The 20,736-nt window shown below is 36.7% G+C and overlaps 1 protein-coding gene and 1 pseudogene across 2 annotated transcripts in view; both read left to right on the top strand.

Moving 5' to 3' along the window:
* The window catches only part of Rasal2 (RAS protein activator like 2), a 252,552-nt gene that overhangs the window by 71,897 nt on the left and 159,919 nt on the right, over window positions 1-20,736 (top strand). The gene's annotated exons all lie outside the window — the stretch shown is intronic.
* On the top strand, window positions 16,102-17,079 carry LOC127190568 (mortality factor 4-like protein 1; annotated as a pseudogene).

The raw sequence follows: 20,736 nt of genomic DNA, 5'->3' as shown, positions 1-20,736 counted from the left end.
ACTTAAACTTCATAGGTATGTTGTTTAAGTCAGAATTTCTCAAATGTACTTGTAGATCAATTGAAAGAAAAAAGCTAATTATGCATGATCTAGACTCCTAAAATGAAAATTAGGATATGTTTTGTCTTTTTGTTTTTAATTAACTACCGACAGCTTTTCCCTTTCTGGCTTTGTTGCATTGTTGAAAAACTTGCTAAAGATTGACCTGTGATGATTGACTTTGTACACATCTCCATCTGCTTAATTTTGATTCTTTAGGTTAAACTTTTTTCTTTTTCTATGAATAGAGTTGTTTTTTGAGACAGGGTTTTTCTGTATAGACCTGGCTGTCATGGAACTCACTCTATAGACCAGATAGGCCTTGAATTTAGAGATCCACCTGCTTCTGCCTCCCTAGTGCAGGGATTAAAGGCATAGGCCACCACTGCCAGGCTTTCTGTGAATAGATTTCAAGTATGTGTTTATTAAGGTGTTATGCTTTCTAGAGAGTTCGCTGTGTAGGCTGCCCTTGAGCTAGGCTAGCTACAGCGCAGGAGGGTTTGCTAAATGAGTGCAGCTAGGCGCAGCCATTGCCCAGTGGCTCCTCCGAATTTACGATGAGGACACCGACCGACGACCAATGGCACCTAGTGTCACCGAAGGCCTACATCACCATTGCCTTCGGCAGCCTTATAGGCGTGATAGGCTCCACTTACAGTGTCATACACAACCCTGCAGATTCTCACCTGGAAGCAGTGGCCAGTCTTGGCCGGTCCACATTCACTGCTGCTGCTGTCTGTTTGGCGCTGTCTTGGGAGCACACACTCACAGCTACAGGACTGCAGCCCCGAGCTGCATGTGCGTGGGCACAGCGGTCACTCTCTTCAAGATTAGCAAGCTGGAAGGCTGGGAGTTATTTGCTACTGGAAAGGTGTGAGAGGAACTCCTGTTGCAAATAAATGCTGTCTATCCCTCTGCCTCTCCTCTCCCCCGCCCCCTCCCTGCCGTGTGTGTGTGTGTGTGTGTGTGTGTGTGTGTGTGTGTGTGTGTGTGTGTGTTGGCATGCTAGTAACTATCATTAACAAAAGTGGACCATGCTCTACTTAAACTTTTTTCATGTGTATGGGTTTATCTGTTCACCAAGTGAATGACTGGGCCCTTAGAGGCCAGTTGGACCCCCTGGGACTGAAGTTAGAAACAGTTGTGAGCTACCATATGTGGGTGCTGGGAATTGACCATCCGTTGGAAGAGCAGCCAGCGCTCTTAACCATTGAGCCATCCTCTAGCACTAAAATGAAAAGTTTTCAACATCGATAATACCTTCATTAACTGATCCATAGTGTGTATTAAGTTTTGTCCCAATAATGTTGTCATAGCTTTTTTTTTAAAGATCCAGGATGAAATACAGACCATACATTGCTTATAATCATCTGTTTTCAGTCTGCTTGAGTGAGAAGGCAGTTTCATAGTTTTTGTAATCTTTAGTTTGAGATTTTGAAGCAAGGAGTTATTTTTGTAAAATGTATTTATTACCCCCCCCCTTTTTTTTTTTTAAAGGAAAGCTATAAGGAATCAAACTCAGGGCAAGCATTCTATTACAGAGTACACTTCTAGCCCTCCTTTTAGAATGTTTTTCAGTTTGGTGTTGTCAGTGTGTTTTGCTTTATATTTTGTATGGTTAACATAAGGCCAGATTATATGCTTCATCATTAGATATCTCAGGAAACACATACTGTCAGTTTGTTCATTGGTAAAATTCAGTTTTTTGTTCATTCATTCTTCTGTCTTCTTTAGTGTAATGCTTCAGTTTCCCTGAATTCTTGGATATACAGAAAGTGGTTTGGAATTGCTAGGCTCTGATACTGGTTAAGCAAGCTCGCTGACTAGAGTTCAGTGTTGCTTTTTAAAAAATATAATATTCAAGTCTTATGGGAATAATATGAGTCCTGATGAATACAGACAGCAACATACTTATGTCTGTATCTAGACTTACGTAGAAAGTTTTCATTGCCCCAGAAGCCCCTTTGTTCCCCTTTCTGGCTAACACGGCCTCCTTCACTGGAGCTGCTTCTCTCCTCTCTTCCCACCTTGACTTTCTTCTGCCTTCTTCCCTCTCTATTTCCTTCTTTCTACATTTAAAAAAAAATCAGGTTCATAAATACATCTAAATTAATTTTTTTGTAGTATGTACTTTCTCTGTGTTGCATTTCTTTTGTTGGAATAGTATTTGAAAGATTCATCTGTGTAGCCAGGCATGGTGGAGCACACCTGTAGTCCCAGCACTCTGGGAGGCAGAGGCAGGTGGATCTCTGTGGGTTCAAGGCCAGCCTGGTCTACAAAGCAAGTCCAGGACAGCCAAGGCTACACAGTGAAACCCTGTCTTAAAAACAAAACAAAACAATGCAAAAAGGATTCATCCACGTTTTATGAATTAGTTGTCAGTTTTTTTCAAGCTGCGCCCTATTTCATTGTATGAAAAATCACAGTTTATCCATTTTACTGATGTACGTATTTGTATTCTTCCCATTTTATAGCCATTATTAATAAATCTGCCATGAATATGAACATTCAGGGATAAGCACATGTATTTAAGGGTTCTCATAAAAAATACCTACAGCAGAAGTGCTTACTCCTAGTGGGCATGCATGTAGAGCTCAGTTGTGTTGCCTGTGCTTCAGTACCAGTTCTAACAGTTCTACTTGCTGAACTTCATCACTGTCATCTAGAGTGGATAGTATCTTATGGCTTTGATTTGCATTTCTTTAACTATTAATTAAGTTAAGTAATTTTTCATATGTTTAATGGGCATTGTTTAATTAAAAAATTGAAATATAAGCTCACTGTGTAGCTCAAGGTATTCTGGAACTCACATCTTTCTCATCTTGTTTCCCACTTGCTGGAATTTAAGGAATGTGCTATCCTGCCTAGCTAAGTTTTCTTTGTGAAGGGTTTTTAATTTACTTAAAAAGGTTAGTTTTGGGCCTGGAGAGATGGCTCAGCGGTTAGGAGCATTGACTGCTCTTCCAGAGGTTCTGAGTTCAATTCCCAGCAGCCACATGGTGGTTCACAACCATCTATAATGTGAACTAATGTGCACTGTATACATAATAAATAAACAAATCTTTTAAAAAAAAAAAAAGAGGTTAGTTTTTCTTTTTACTACATTTGTGGAATAGTGAAACAGTTTGGGATGTTTATATTAAGAATGTTTTCTGCCATTTTAGTCTTGCTTATCAATTTTATGAATGGTGCCTCCTATTAAAAGACTTTTTAAATGGATGAACTCATAATTATTAAGGATTTCCTGTTCCTGTTTCTTACTCTTGCTTTCTGTATCTTTTTTTCTCCTGAGACAGGGTTTCTCTGTGTAGCCTTGGTTGTCCTTGATTCCCTTTGTAGACCAGGCTGCCCTCAAACTCACAATGATCCGCCTGCCTCAGCCTCCATAGAGTGCTGTGATTAAAGGCATGTGCCACCACGCCCAGCTACATTTTTAATTTTTAAATACAGGTAAATTTATATGATTTGGAGACTCTAATTTGGTATATTGGGTATGTAAGAAACCAAAGCATCTCAACATTTATTACACAACCAAGTAAATTTGGAGACTTCGTAAAGAAAAGAAAATAAGTTTATGTCTTTGTGAAAATAGAAGTAATAGAACATTTGATATGCTGAAATGAAGAAATATGTAAAATTTCTTCATATTTCCCAGCATAATAGGAGAAATCCTTAGTATGATAACTGTTTTTTCATTGTATACATTTTATAAATAAATGGGTAGTTTTAAAATTTGCCAGATGAAACCATTTTTCATGCAATTTACAAAGTGACTTGATTGCTTTGCTTTATCTCTTTTATTGGTGGTCTGAAGTCTGTCAGCCTTTCCATTTGAAACCCTTATTTTCAGGGATTTATGGGCAGACTGTTGAAAAAAATACAACTAGCCAAATTTTGGCAGTCATGATCTTGGTTCAGTGTAAGATACTAGCTTTAGCAAAATGTTAAGTAGTCAGCTCTTTTTACAAAGTTATAAGAAGCAGAAAGAGGAAGAAAGGAATAACTTTGGTTAAGTGATAGTGTTTTTCCAGCTAACTCACTCCAATTAGATTTGCATAGCAAACTTTTCCCTTCTACAGATTATTTAGTATTTCTGTTCCTATGTTTCCAGTTGCCACAGAACTTGCTACAAGAGTTTCTTTTTAAGGAACTAGGGCTGTATCAATGCTAGGGGACTTACCTAGCATGTATAAGGCATTGGGTTAAATTTTCCTTTTTCTTTACAGTGCTTTATAGCAAATGCCACCTGTTTTGCCCCTCCTCTCTTTTATGCGTTTTTAATGCCCTTTAATATATTTACATTTAAAATGGCCTGAAATTCTGACATACACATCTAAACACACACTTGAAGAAAATACCTGTGGTCTGACCTGTTAGGTAGAAGACCGTATGTATCAATGCTGCAAGAGAGCGTGGCTGGAATAGCCTCTGTGTGCTGTCCGTTAAGTTTCTGAAATGCGGCTTTTAAAGTTCTTCTGAGGAGCAGCAACGCTAAACACTGACTTTTAGCAATTTTTCCTTTGTCTTTCTTGATCCTGTGTCAACTTTAGTATTCATTCCACAATCTACTTCGAATCCATTGTCATTTGCCTAGTGCGTTAATTGCTATTGGTCCATAAAGGTACTTGTGGTTTTGTGGGGATTTTTTTTTCTTTCTGTTTTTTGTTTTTCACTTCTTAATTTAAAAAATCATTTTCTGAAACAGGACAGACCTACTGTAAAAAGAGCATAGATTATTTGGAAAACTTACTCTTTCTACTCTGATGAAAATTGTTTTGGGCAGAGATTTTTAGGTGCTGCTGGAGCTTTGGAGATCTGGGAAAATGGGGTAATAACATGACACCAGCTCTTAAGCAGCACCATCTGCTGTGGTTCAAAGCCACACAAAAGCTGCTTAAACAGCCAAATGTTTTGGACTGCATGGACAAGTGTGGTTCAATGGTAAACTCTACAGAGAGTAGAAGAAACTTAGTTCAGAAAGGTTGAAAAATGGAGTCTTGGAAGATAAACATCTTCAAGAAACAAACCTCACCCTGTCCTCCAAGCTATCGGAGATCTTTGTCAGAACCTGTTTATACAAATTCAGAGAAAGGAACAACTTTAAAGATTTATCCATGGTGTGCTTCAGTCAAAAGCAAGAAGAAGAAAAATGAATATTTTGTTTCTAATCTGGAAAAGCCACTGGAAGCTTATCGGTGGCAGAAACAGCCTGACTTTAGGAAGAAAGGGAGCAAAATGGAAAGACTGCGAAATAACAGTGGAGACCTGGATGAACCCCAGCCAAAGGTCCTGCCAGAGACGGTTGGTAGCAATGCCTCCTCCTCTGCTAATGCGATTTTTGGGACATCAACAGAGACCCAGTCACTTCGGGTCCCGTTCCTCAGGTCTGTTTCAGAGCCAGAACCCCGTTGTAGTATCAGGTTTATGAGACCATGGCCGAATTCACTGGGGTCAGTGGAGCCTGAGCAGCAGGGATATTTCATCCGTGGCATTTTTTCGACTCTTTCCAATGGCTTCTCCAGGATTCTGAGTCTGAAAGGAGAATCAACCAATGGGCCAGTAGAAGAAGGTATATTATGGTGACTAAGGGTAGTGGGAAGGATAGCACATACTTGATTACTTTTGAAATTTTGATTTTTAGAAGAAGCTAAACTATTTTAATTTATTTTTATTTTATAAAAGAAATGTATTTAAATTACACATCTGATAACCATTAATCACAACTTCTAAAACCACCTTTAGGTGAATGATAATAAATAGAGTAGAAATGGATGGGTTTGGTTAGGAAATTTTTTATGATACCAGTTAAAAAAAACTATTTTGGGATCTATATAAGAAGTATTCTAACTATTATTTCCATTGACTACTTTTCCCTGTAAAATACAGCTTAGAATCAAATAATTATTTCAGAACAGCTGAGAATTAAAAACATATTTCTATTATTGTTTCCTAAATTTATTTTTATTAATAAATATTATTAAAGAGATCTATATAGATAAAGTTTTAACCTGAGAGCTCTTAGTCCATTGGAAGTTTGATTTGAAAAGAAAGATGCAAATCGGTAATATCTTTGTTTAGATAAGAAAATACAAATATATTTATCATGATCTGATGAATCCTTTTTTTAGATATGAGTTCACCATTTTTAGAAAAATCTCATTTTTCAGGAATTCTCCAAACTGAAAACTATATCTTATATTGATTATGGTATTATTGAGCGTGCGTGCACACACACACACACACACACACACACAAACAAAAACCCAACTCTTAATTGTTTTACCTGATTGCCTTGGGAAGATTGACTATACTTTATCATCCAAGTAAATTGTAGCTGTAGGGCTCCCACCACCACTCTTTTCTTTTCTTTTTTTTTGCGGGGGTGGGGGTAAGACTGTCAGTCTTAGAACCTTGATTATATTTTTGTTCAGTTAAAATGTCTTTTCTGATAAGCTCTTACCATTAAGACAGTTTTAGCTGATTATTCATAAGTTGATTGATCATTTCAACAAATGTTTAAACTCTTAACATTCTGAGTACTGTTGAAGAATTTTGTTACTCACACTTGATTTAATTTCTTTAAAAATAAAATTGAAGAATGCAAAGAGATTATGTATCTGTGAAAACTTACTCTTAAAAGTACTCCAAGACTTGTCTTCCTTAACTATTCCCTTGCCTAGCAAGTTTTGATGAGCTATCAAGTATATATCTTTTTCTTCTTACCATTGGCAAATAGATAGTTACTAAGAGGGAAATCGTTCTTGACGCTTTTGTAAACATTCCACTACAATTTTGAAGGATTAGGCTATTTGATTACTTTAAGTCCTAGTATGTCAGCTGACCACAGATGACCCAAATACTGGAATGTTTTCTTTAATATAATATTTTCATTGATTCCTTGAAAAATGTATTCATGAATACAATGTATTTTAATCATATACGCCACATACCTTCCTCAAATTCTCTCAATATCTGCTCTCCCCATCACCTTCTCCCACAAATACTGGAATGTTAAAGGAGAGTAATTTAAAATAAATTTATAGAATGGGTACTTCTTACTAGCTAATATGTACATTTGATTGAAGAGGCATAACTAAGATACACGTATATACACACTAAATATTTTGTGACAACCAATTTGTACGAAATAATGCCATTCAGGAGGACAAACATATATTATTTTATTCAATTAAGTTATTTTTGTGCATGTTTTAAAAACAGATTAAATTTCCCAGACTATCTTAGATATTAGATTATCCCGGAAATCATCAAGTTGGACTTTGAGGTGGCTCAGCGAGCACAGGCTCTTGACACCATGCCTGAAGACCAGAATTTCATCTCTTGGACCCACATTGTGGGAGAAGTTTTTCCATGTTGGCTATTACGAATATCGCTACTATGAACATAGTTAAGCAAATGTCCTTGTTGTATGGTGAAACATTTTTCGGGTATATGCCCAAAGTGGAATAGCTGGGTCTTGAGGTATCACTATTCCCAATTTTCTGAGAAATCGCCAGATTGATTTCCAAAGTGGTTGTACAAGTTTGCATTCCCACCAGCAATGGAGGAGTGTTCCTCTTTCTCCACATCCTTGCCAGCATGTGCTGTCACTTGAGTTTTTGATCTTAGCCATTTTGACAGGTGTAAGATGGAACCTCAGAGTTCTTTTGATTTGCATTTCTCTGATGCCTAATGACACTGAGCATTTCTTTAAGTGTTTATCAGCCATGAAAGATTCCTGTTGAGAATTCTCTTTAGCTATGTACTACATTTTTAATTGGATTATTTGGTTTTGTTGGTGTTTAATGTCTTGAATTCTGTATATATTTTGGATATTAGTCCTCTGTCTGATGTAGGATTGGTGAAGATATTTTCCCAATCGTTAGGTATGTTAATTTTTAATTTTTAAAAGCTCATAAGAGTATTAGTTAAATGAGTATAGAATATTAGTATAAAATAGAATAAACTTTTTACTAATTTTCTAGAATATTACATTTATATTTTATTAGTAAAATAGGAAATTTTACATTAAGTGACTTAATTTTTTTTCCCCTTTTTTGTTATCACTAGTATTATTATTGAAAACAGAGTCTTACTATGTAGACCAGGCTGGCCTTGAACTCACAGAGAGATAAACCTGCTGCTGCTCCTGAGTCTAGGATCAAATGCCATGCACTAACACATCCAGCCTTTGTATATTTTTAAAAATTAGAATCCTTAGAGATTTTATCATGTAGAGTTTGAAATATTTATTTTCATTGATATTACTGATTGCTTAAATCATTTATATTTATCTCAGATACCCTTGTTTTTAACTAAAATTTGAGCAAGTGACTTTGTTTCAGTGTTTTTTTGTTTTTTTTCTTTAGATGATTTGAAAACTTGACTATTATTTATCTCTTCTGCTGCTTCTTTCATTTTGGTGCTGTATTTTTGTTTATAAATTTTTGCCTGGATTTTCATTCTTTATATGTTATATAAAAATATGTTCATATGTTATATGTATAGAAAGTAACTTGTTTTTAAAAACTTTTCTTCAGATTTAAGTGTAAAGTAGCTGGTTCCTCACTATCAGATATAATTAATATAAAGTTACTTGAATATTTTTGTTTACTAAATTAGATTTATTTAATGCTCATAAGAAAACATTTAAAGCATATATTTTTATTTATTTTACATTTTAATTAAAATATAATTATATTAATTTTTCTCTTCCCTTGAGCTCGTCCTGTGTCCCATCTCCTCTCCCACCCCCAAATTAACAACTTTATTCTTTGATTACTATTACTATTATTATTACTTACCTATATTATATATATGGACAAATATATAAATACAACCAATGGAATCTGTTTTTGTTGTTTCTTGGTATATGATTTCAGGGCTTTGTATTTGATAGCTCATTCCTGGGGGAGGCTAATCCTCCTTCTCACAGCAGTCATTAGTTGCTTGTAGTTCTTTGTCCCTATGCAATTTTAATTTTACCCCTTTCCTGTTTGCCTGTCTATTGATACTGACATAATTAAGGTCTTGTTTATAATATTTTCTAAGATAGGCAGTCACACTACAGACTTCATGGTATTTTTGACTCTTAAAATCTTTTTATTCTTTCTTCCAAAATGTTCCTAAGCCTTACATGCCAGATCAGTGAGGCAGATGTATATATTGGGGCTAGGTACTCCACAATCCATTGATCTTTATCTCTGGTTGCAGTTTTTTTGTACTGATCTCCATTTGCTATAAAGGGAAAATTTTTTGATGAGGGGTGATAGCTACACTTACCTGTGCATATAAGGATAACATTTAGAATATAGTTAATGAGTTATGCTGGTCTAGCAAAGTGGAGGTAGTAGTTTCTCTTGTAAGATCCATGACCACACTAGCCATGGGTAGTTGGGTAGGCTTCTAGTACCAAACACGATTCCCCCTATGTTGAGTAGACCATAGACAGCTGTGGTTACCACCAACATGTGAATGCCACTCTTGCACCTTTACAGTACCTTGCTGTGGTGGTTGGTCATTGTTGTATCACACACAGCTAGGTAGGACTCTTAATTGCGTCCTCCCTTGGCAGCTTACATAGTACTTTCTGGTATGATGGAAGCTAAATCACAGGAAAGAAACTTTGAGTTTAGATCTGATTGAATAATCTGAATTCTGTATCCTAAATGTGCAGTATCTTGGGATTTACCTTCAACCCCTGAGAGGCAACCAAGAGTAACAGCAGTAGCTGGTGTTGTTTTGGGAGTCATTTGGACGAGTCTGACTGGTACTGGGGTTTTTCGTAGAAACTGTGGTTTTTGCATGGAGCATTGTCCTCTATCCCAAGTAGCATGACTTTATACACAACACACACACACACACACACACACACACACACACACACACGTCCTAGCAAAGTTATTCTTTTACTTAAAATATATAGTGCATTTCCTCAAGAATTACTTGGTGTTTATCTATTCTTCCAAATAGACAATACTTTTCTCATGTTCATTTTCTGGAAACTTGAGTTGGAGATTGTCAAACTCTCAGATTAGCAGAAGTTATTCTACCAGGCATGTGATGCATCATCCTAAAGCTCCCATTCTAAAACTACTCAGTTGAGTGAAAAAGTTGTAGAAAATCTATCCTTACCCCCACTGCTTGGACACCATAGCTTTTTTAGGCCGTGTATATTACCTGTTAATTTTACCTTCTAGTTTTGAGTAAAACTTATTTCAAATCTTAGTTGTTGTTCTGGGTATGATAACATAAATTTATACCTGCCTCTCAATTTAGTTTTTTTATTCAGTTGCCAAAATAGATTTTGTTTTCTTTTAGTTCTAAGCTGTTCACTGAAAACCAGTGGAGTTTCCAGTAACAACCCCAAATTACTCATCAACCAAATTCTGCCCCCACCCCAATTTTTTAATGAGATGTTAGATATCAAATTCTCTTTTCACACATGCTTGGCAGGCAGCATACCACTGAGTTATACTCCAGCTATGAAATAGTTTGTTCAGTGGAAGTTGGAACTTTAATCATTCCTTCGCTTTTCAACCCCACATAGGTGAGTAGTTAAAATTTCTTGTTTTCCATAGCTTATGGCTTCTCAGTGATATTGAAAAAATAAAACAATACAGGAAACATTTTCATTTTATATGCTATGATTGGCAGTGTAATTTTACTGGTTAAAAATTGAAATGTGTTATGTGAAATACTAAATAAGTGGAATTTTATGTTAGCCACTAATTTTAGATGTAACTTGTTCCCTTCATTCTCATTGGATCCCTTCTTTTCCTTCCTCACTGAAGACTGGGGATGACACAAATTAATACAGCCCATTAGGGACATTCTAGGACAGCGTCTCTCATCCCATGAGTCACAGTGCCCTTGGGGTTTGAATGATTCTTTCCTGAGTCACCTAAGACTGGTGGAAAATACATTGTAATATTTACTTTAGAATTCATAACAGTAACAAAATTAGTTATAAAATGGCAGTGGAAATGTTTTTTTATATGGGGGGTGGTCACCACAACATGAGGAACTATATAATAAAGGGTCACAATGTTAGGAAGGTTGAAAACCACTGTAATAGGAGTTTTTAATAGTAAAGAAATAGAGCTACTAAGCAAATAACAATGCTCAATAAGATTTGGGTTTAAGCTGGGTGTGGTGGTGCACACCTGTAATCACAGCATTTGGGTAGACAGAGGCAGATGGATTACTGTGAGTTCGAGGGCAGCCTGGTCTACAAAATGGGTCCAGGACAGCCAAGGCTACACAGAGAAACCCTGTTTTGAATAACAACAACAAAAAGATTTAGCTTTAAATTGATTTGAAGTATTAAGAAGCTTCCAGGTTAACAAAAGGAGTAAAGATATTCCAGCAGAGAGAACAGTGCGAAAGATTGAAACCCATTTGCAGAAGTTAGTTCATAAAGTGAAAAAGCAGAAGGTGGGAGGGTATAGGCAAGTGTTGTTGGCAAGGAAGTGGGGATTTGGTCCTATGATAATACCAAGCCAAAGCTTGTGGATTCACCGATAACAAGGATTTTATTAAAGGCTAAATTAATCCTGCTTTTGTGTGTATAAATGGTGGACCACTGTTTTTTTTTTTTTTAATTAATTTATTCAGATTACAACTCAATTGTTATCCCATCACTTGTATCCTCCCATTCCTCCCTCCCTCCCTCTCTCTTTCACCCTATTCCTCTCCCCTAGGTCTAAGACCGAGAGGGACCTCCTCCTCCACTGTATGGTCATAGGCTGTAAGTCTCATCTTGGTAGCCTGCTTATTCTTTCTTTGAGTGCCACCAGGCTTCCCCACCAAAGGGAGGTCATCAAATATGGGGCACCGGAGTTCATCAAATATGGGGCAACAGTCAGTCCCCAGGACCACTGTTAAATAGAGAAAATTAACTTGTCTTGGGTTTTAAGCAAGACCTGATAAAAGCCTAAATTTAAAACAGTGCCTATGATAAATGAGGTCAGAGGTACAAGTGAAAAGGTATTTCTGAGGCAAGTTGGCAGAATTTGAGGAGTAATACAGGAAACAAAATGAAAATAGTGAGTTTATAGAGTAGGAAAATACGATGCCTTTAAGATCAAAATAAAGAGCAGTTCATGGCGGAAGAGAGTGAGCACGCATTTAGAAATGTTTGTATGGGTGCCCTATAAGCACTTACCTGACTGAATCTGCTGAGACTTCTGTGTGGTAATCAGTGTTATTCTCATTTTAAAGTCAAGGAAGTGAAACCTCAGAGCTTCATTCACTGTTTTGATGGTAGACTTAGGAAGTAGTATCTCCCAATATTCACTATGTTTGAGAGCCTTTCCCTTAGAGCATATATCTAATAGGTAGTCATAAATAAAGAGTTCAGGAACAAGTGTGATTTTTCATGTGAGGATACACATTTGGAATGATCAGCTCATGAACATGGAAATCACAGGAAGAGATGAAATGCCTCAGGCTAGGAGTGTTGTGTCAGGGTAGTGAACATGTCAAGACTGCTGGCCTGGCTTGGCACATCTGGTGACTCATGCTGTGCTAACCCGAGTCTATAGCAGGGCCTCACAGACTGAGAATTTACCCATAGAGGCGACACCTTTACTAGTCTAACTTTTATAAACATGTCTATTCATGTATTATGTATTATTTATACTTATTAAGTAGCCTTATTGACAGAAGGGCCTATGGGAAATCTCTGTGTCTTCCCCTCAGTTTTTTCTGTGAGCCTAAATTTGCTCTACAAATCTAGTCTTGGGTGAGCCAGACGGTGGTGGCACACACCTTTAATTCCAGCACTTGGGAGGCAGAAGCAGGCAGATTTCTGTGAGTTCAGGCCAGCCTGGTCTACAGAGTGAGTTCTAGGACAGCTAGAGCTGTTAGAAAAACCCTGTATCGAAAAACTTAAAAAATAAAATAAAATAAATAAATCTAGTCTTGGGCTTGGGTGGTAAAGTGCAGCACCCTTTCTCTGCCCTTTAGGTAATGGGGCCTGGGCAGCCACTTACCTACCCTGTTCCTCCATGTTGTCTGCAGTGTTTAGAATGGGGACAGTGGCATCTAAGTCAGTGTTGCTGTGAGGTTGATCAAGCGAATAGGTGTTACTAGGTGGTGAAAGCTGAAACCCGGACCTTAGGCCCCCTGCAGTTGAAGTATCAATTTCATTAATACTGATTGCTTCTTATCTCTAAACCAACACAGCACTGATGAAGAGAAGGTGCTTGGGAGGGAGGGCTGTTGCACAATTCACCTTTTTAAAGAATAGTTGTTGCTTTTTTAAATTGTGGTGATATATACACACAAAAATTGGGCTGTCTTAACCATTTTAAGCATATAATTCAATGGCATTTACTTGAACAACCATTACCATCATCTTCAACTAAAACTGTGTCCATTAAGCTCTACTTCCCCACTGTCCCCTCTCCCAGTCCTGGTAACTGTCACCCTGCTCTCTGTCTCCATGAGTTTGAGCTGTCGGCACTTCACATAAGTTAAATTGTATAGAATAATACTTGTCATTTTGTACATGTTTGTTTACAGCTTTCTATAATCACACCACAACTTTAGAATATTTTCATTACATAAAATGAAACTGGATTTGTTAGCAGTTACTCCCCATTGTCTCACAAATTTCCCACCTTCCAAACATAGACAGTAAATACTTTTCTAGACTCTGTAGAGTCTATAGACTTGGCTATAGATTTTTTTTAAGTGGAGTTAATATGTTTTGTCTCTGTCATGTAGCATGATGCTTTCACTGTTAATCATGTTGTAGAATCTGCCAGTATTTCATTTATTTTTATGATCAAATAATATTCTATCCTATAGACTCATAGGCTGTTTTATGGTAGCATTCAGCAGTTGATAGATATTTGGTTTGTTTCTACATTGTTACTGTTAGTAGTTACGCTGTTAAATGGACATTCGCAAACTGATTCTTTAAGAAAATATTTATTTATTTATTTATTACCTATACAGTGCTCTGCCTGCATGTACATCTGTAGGCCAGAGGAGAGTATCAGATTACATTATAGATGGTTGTGAGCCACGATGTAGTTGCTGGGAGTTGAACTCAGGACCTCTGGAAGAGCAGTCCGTGTTCTTAACTGCTGAGCCATCTCTCCAGCCCCCACAAACTGATTTTTATTTTTACATAAATTTTCATTTCTCTTGAGGATTTATCCTCATATTTTACATACAAGTACATTTGTTTCGTAAAAATGATTTGGTGTTTTGAGACCCTAAGTCAATTTGATTTTTAATTACTATCTAAGCATATAAATAGTATTGGTAATTTTTATTCCTGTTTTATGTCCACATATTCAATAAGTATTTGTATGTGCATATATCTTATTTTTTTCTAATAGACTTACTGAGATATAATTCACACACTACACAGTTCACCTTTTTAAAGTTTTTCCCCTTGAGACAGGGTTTCTATGTGTTGCCTTGGCTGTCCTGGACTCGCTTTGTAAACCAGGCTGGCCTCGATCTCACAGAGATCCACCTGCCTCTGCCTCCCAGTGCTGAGATTAAAAGCGTGTGCCATCACCGCCTGGCTAAAGTGTTTTTTGTTTTGTTTTGTTTTGTTTTTTTTAAGATTTTAAATTTATGTGCTTGATGAGTGTTTTGCCTACATGTATGTATGTGCTTCACATAAATACCTGGTACCTATGGAAGCCAGGAGAGGGTGTTGGATGCCTTGCAGCTGGAGTTATGGATAGAGGTAAGCCACTGTGTGGGTGATGGGAATTGAGCCCAGGTCCTCTGGAAGAGGAACAGGTGCCTTTAACAGAGCCATATCTTCAGCCCCACAATTTCCCTTCTTAAAGAATATATCTAGTTTTAATCAAATTCTTTTAGTAATTAGTAATTTCCTAGACCTGTACTAAAAATATAAATATAGATAACTTTGTTTATTCTGTATTATCTTCTGATAGTTTGATTACAAAGAATAAGGAGATTTGTCTACATTTCTAAGATGATAGTCATATTTTCATTTTCTTGAGGCAATTTTTAGTTGCTTTCTCATGCTCACACCAGTTTTTTTTTCATGAAGAAGCAAAGAGAAGAATGAGTAATGGCTCTGAATGTGTGATTATGAAACCATATCCATACAAGTACACAGGTCCTTAGTGGCTGAGCTTTAGTCAGTAAACCACAGGCATTTTCCTATCATTCTCATGTGAAACTCACATTGAGATATCCTAAAAAGCTGTTTTTACAAAGTAGAAATCCTATGTTCTATTTATGTTTCTAGATGTTGTCACCAGAGTATCAAAATAATTTGAAACTGAAAGGATACCAATTCAATCATAACTTAGTATGAAATATAATCATAATGTTGGTAAAAGTAAAGGGTGTTTTGAATGCCATGTATGTGGTTTGTTGTTCTGGAGAAAAGTGGTATCTGGTGGTTAGAACATAGGAGTTGCTGTCAGCATTTGTGGGTTTTATTCCCAGATCCAGGCTTTTTTAAGAAGAAAGGCATGGTCTGTTGCCACTCCGTTATAGTGTGATGCTTTAAGTGCTGTAGACATGCTGGATGTTAGTGAAGACTTTATACAGAATAATGCATAACAAACCACTCAAAATACATATGATAGCTGTCAGTGGTAGTGATTCCAGTCTCTAAAGTTGTCTTTTTTTAGAAAATGTTACTAATAAGCTAACAAAGACGGTTTTTTAGCTTACTAAGTAAAACAGTGACTTGCTGGGGTGTGGTGAGAGTAGGCATGGAAGAAGAAGGAAGAAGCAGCATTATAAATGGCACTGAAGTCCAGGAGGGTAAGCGAATGTTGTGCTTTCATGGACCTTTTCTCTGTGAAGCAGAGTGTGTAAACACTGCTGTCAAGAACAAACAAGTGAATACCTTATCCATTACAGCGGTTGAAATAAAAACTCAGGGTTCTGGAAAGCAGAATGCTCAAATACATGGATGGACACCAGTTTGCACAAACAACGAAAATGCCAAAAGCCAATCAGGAACAATATGAAGGAGGCAAGATGAGAGGGGCTGCTCCAGGAAAGGAGAAAACGGGTTTGTAATGAGAAGGTTGATGTGGGGAAAAAAAAAAAAAAAGGAACAAGCAGAAAACATGCTGAGATGACAATGGTGACAAGTACCAGTGAGATACCTCAGCCTCCTAGGAAGAAAGTCCTACAGTAGAGACTGAAGAAACATTCATAAGCAGAGCTAAGGAAAGATTCCTGAGGAACTAAAACCTATGACGAAGACTTGATCACCAGACAAAAGCAACTATTTAATCTTCCTTCCAAGAAGAATGTGGATTCCATTTTGGAGGGTTATGGAAACTTTAAGAACTCTGTAGGGAACACATAATAAAAGAGCGTTCTGTTAATGAGCTTGCAGCAGGAATAAAAAGGAGTACTTCAGTGCAGTGCTGGGCACTCAGCTACCCCACAGATGTGAGACTGCATATGCAGAAATTCTTATGCTTCCAAATCCCAGGTGTATGGAGTGCCACATTTGTGCATTTGTGTGTGTATTTGTGCATGTTAGAACTACATTAGCTTCTACACCTCCAGATGAGAAGAGTCTTGTCTTATTACGGAGCTATCCTCATGATTTCATTTCCTTAACTACCTGGCAAAGAATTCTGCAGCTTTGTTCAGTGCCAGTGTTGAAGAAGAGGCTCCTACTGAGTACCACCGGAAAGCCCTGGGAGAGGCAGGCTTTCTCTACTCTGTAATCTCTGTAAAAATTTGACTCTGAGGCCTTGTCTTGTTCAAATGATGTACTTTGAAGACCTTAGTGTATAACAGAGCTGGTGTTTATTTTCTGTTTGACTTAAAAAAAAAAAATAAAGGAGGCACTGCTTTCTTTAAAACTTCTTTGTTCATTTTAAAGTCTCTACCAGTGTATTCAGTGATGGACATCAGAAAGACGTGCTACAGAGTATGTTAGTGCCTGTTTGACAAAGCTGCTTTTGTATGTTGGTGGTTCTGTTCCTTTAACACTGCACACTTTTATAATACGTTAATGTTCTGATTCCTAATGCCAAAGGTTCACTGTATACAGCTAAACAGTCATCCATCTGTGCTTTTTTTTATTTTTATTTTTAATGATGCTTAAAGAGCCCATCCTTTGCCAGTCACCTGTATTGGTCTTTGGCATTTTATCTTTGCTCAGTGTTGATGAATAGTGGCTTTCTCCATGGTTTTTGTATTTGTGTCTAATGCATACTTTTAAGATGATAGATGCATCTTGTAGCTACAGTTTTATTGAAAAGTCAGTCTTGTAGGAGTTGTCTTTAAGATCTTCAATAAAGTTTTTCTTTAAAAAAAAAAGAATGATATGCTTTTCAATTCAACATTTTAAATAAATATTTCTTAATATTTGATGCTTTGCTATCCTTTAGTTTATAAGGTCTCAGATAACCCAGGGGGTTCTGTAGGCTTGAGTTCTATTGCCAAGAATGCCATCTTAGATAATTTCAACATGTAATTCTTTTCAGTCGATGGTCTTTTCTTGTTCAAGTAGTAATTTTTCTTAACTTGTTCTCAGAAAGCTACTGGATCTTAGATGTTTTGACTGTTAGGAAATGATGGGTCTTATTCACCTTTCATGTTCACAGATAGTCACTATACTTCAGTTTCATATACAAGGAGCTCCAGACCTATTGACACAGGTTATTGTTCTAATGACAATTCAGTTTTTTAGTTTTTGCTGTGCTATTTTGATTCAACTAGTGCTTTGTGGAACTGCTGAAAGTTGGAATTAGTTTCTTTGGGACAACCATATTGTGCCCCTGGAAGACAAGGTAGTATTTGTCCAATGGGGAAAGAGACTTTGCCAGCAAGGTTGTTTTTTGTTGTTGTTTTTTTGTTTTTTGGTAGGATCCACCTGCCAATAGAGAACACTTCCAAGCCAGACATGGTGGCACATGTCTTTGATTCTAGCACTTGGGAGTCAGAGTAGGTGGAGCTCTGAGTTTGAGGCCAGCCTGGTCTACAGAGTGAGTTCCAGGACAAATAGGCATGTTACACTGAAAAACTCTGTCTCAAAAGAAAAGAAACTGGGCCCTTGGTTACATATTGTTTCTTGTTAGGAGGAAGAGTAGGAGTGCTGTCTCAGATCTGAAGAAAAAGAAAATGTGTTCTTTGCCTGTTACTATCTCCTACGCATCCCCACTCTCCAGTGACAGCTAGGCTTGCTTACTAATGTCAATAGGAATGCACCCACATCATCTGTTTCTCTTGTCTGGTTTGAGGTGAGACCTGGATTGCCTCCCTATGTAGAACTATGAGTATTTTATTCTCGGCAAATCTCTGTCTTTCCACTTTCAGAGGTGTTAGTGCCTTTCATCTGTTTTCAGTTTTACATAGTTATATTTAGTAGGCAACAGTAGAAGGAAATAGGTCTATACCATCTTGTATGACTGAAGGCTTGTTTTTAAATTGTTTATTATTTATATTACTGTAAAATCATACTTGTTATCTGTGTCAGTTATCTATAGTTTTTTTTTTAATTGTTTGTTTTAAAGATAGGGTCCCTGGCTAGCCTGGAACTTGTTAAATAGAACAGGCTGACCTGAAATTCACAGAGATCTGCCTGCCTTTGCTTCCTGAGGTTTGGATTAAACATGTGAGTCTGAAGCTTTTAAGTGTTAAACTCTTCTGTATTCTTGCTTAATGCTTTTTGCATGGTATTACAATACTTTTCCAACATGACTTTCATCAACTTAGCAAGTTTAGTCACATTTTGTTCTCATACAGTATAATAATAAAGGTCAACAAGAGTCAAGATTGGATACTGTTCAGTGGGGAATGATTCTCCTGAGCATCTGCATTTGTGAACATTTTCAGCTTTAATAAATTTTTCTTCATTTTTTTTCTCTTTTCTTTTCCAAGCAGGCCTGGAGCTCACTCAGCTGGTCATGCTGGCCTAGAATATGAAGTGCTCCTCTTGTCCCTGCCTGTCAGGTGCTGAGATTGCAGACATGCAGCATTACATCTAGAAGCTAAATCACTGTTCTTATAAAAATTCACAATTGTAGAGAGTATGACACTTTTTTGTGGAGAGGTAGAGACAGATCTTCTGGGCTCAATGACTAGTCAGCCAAAATGGCAAGCTCCAGGGTTAGTGAGATTTTTATCTCAGAAACTGTAGCGGAAGACACAAGTACGCACACATATTACACACACACACACACACACACACACACACACACACACACACACACACACAGCATATTTTATCTTTTATATAGATTTTAATTTTTTTTTTGCCTGTTTTGTATGGAGATTTTAGGTTGTTGTTTTTCTCTCTCTCTTTAGTCTTGACTTGGGTTAATAATTGAAGAGGTCTGATTATGAATTTAACTCACTATAAATGAAATTGTGTCTGACTAACAAAAATAAGACGAGTCACCAATTAGAAATTTAGTAATGCTAGTGAATGATAAAACTGTTATAAGACAAAGATTTACAATCTTCTTTACAAAGTGGACACGTTAGAGAAGCCACCTTTTAGGTGTTAGTGAAGAAACAGCATAATTACGCCAGCGTTTACAATTTAGAGCCCTTTCCCTCAGCTTTCTGTGATGTAAGGTGACTAGAATAATATTCCAGCACGTTAAGTTTTGAATTCATGTAAGGCTAAACAATATGAACTTTGCTACAGACATTTAAAATCATGTGCCAGATGCATATAATTAGACATTTTAAAGGAGTATGTTTTACCTATTCTTTGGAAGTTATCATGTACACAGTGTATCGTGATTATATTCACAGGACTATAGACCATCTTGAGCATATTCATCTCACTTTTCCCTCCCATCCCTAAACACCACACACTTTTTTTGAGCCTTCCAAAGAAACATACTGAAATTAACTTACAGAGAAAATGATTTTGCATTGTTTTCTTAAGTCAAGTTCTGTACATATCCTAAATAATTAATTTTATAAGCTACGTGGAGTGTTTTGTTTAAAAACAAACAAACAAACTTGCGAGGTTCACAGAAGTGATTGATCCCCCAGATCTCTCCAGTCCTTTTAACTGATGCTTGTGTGCACTGATTGTGTATCAGTATTGAAAGCCCAGCAAAAATCTGTGAAGTTAATCCCCAAATCTGGCAATCTGTTCTTGTTAATGTAATTACCTTACTTCTTAATGTCTTATAAATTGTTGATATTACAATATAAAACCTTTTTACATTTAGCGAAATTTTAAAATCAGGGAAAAGCTCCATTATGAGATTGTTTATAAATAATTGTTTTGATTTAGTGAAACTATTATAAATAAAATACTCAAGGGCAGGGAGAATGACTCAGGCGAAGTGGGGCAGATACTGAGAAGGATTCTGTATTCAAATTATTTAATGAGATAAAGTTTTTATTAGATAAAATTAAATGGACATGGATTACTCATGGTTTATGCAGAGATTCTGTATAGACTCTGACTTTGCACATTCATATTTTACAGACTTGGCTTTCAATAAAAATATTGGTAAATAAGCCTGTGTCATAATATTAAAATTAATTTTTTACAGTGTAAAAGTATGACATAAGTATAACTTTTGTAGCACTCCAACTAGCCATCCTATAAAAAGGCATCTACTATAGTTTGGATCTGATTTCCTAGTCAAGTGTTTTTCTTGTCTTTTTTCTAATAATGTATACTATCTTTTGTCACCTCTCTGCACATGTGACTATTAAGATTTTTCATTCTTCTTTCTTGTTTACCCT

Source organism: Acomys russatus, chromosome 6 (assembly GCF_903995435.1).
Source record: "Acomys russatus chromosome 6, mAcoRus1.1, whole genome shotgun sequence".
Lineage (NCBI taxonomy): Eukaryota > Metazoa > Chordata > Mammalia > Rodentia > Muridae > Acomys > Acomys russatus.
This window is presented reverse-complemented; position numbering and strand designations above follow the sequence as displayed.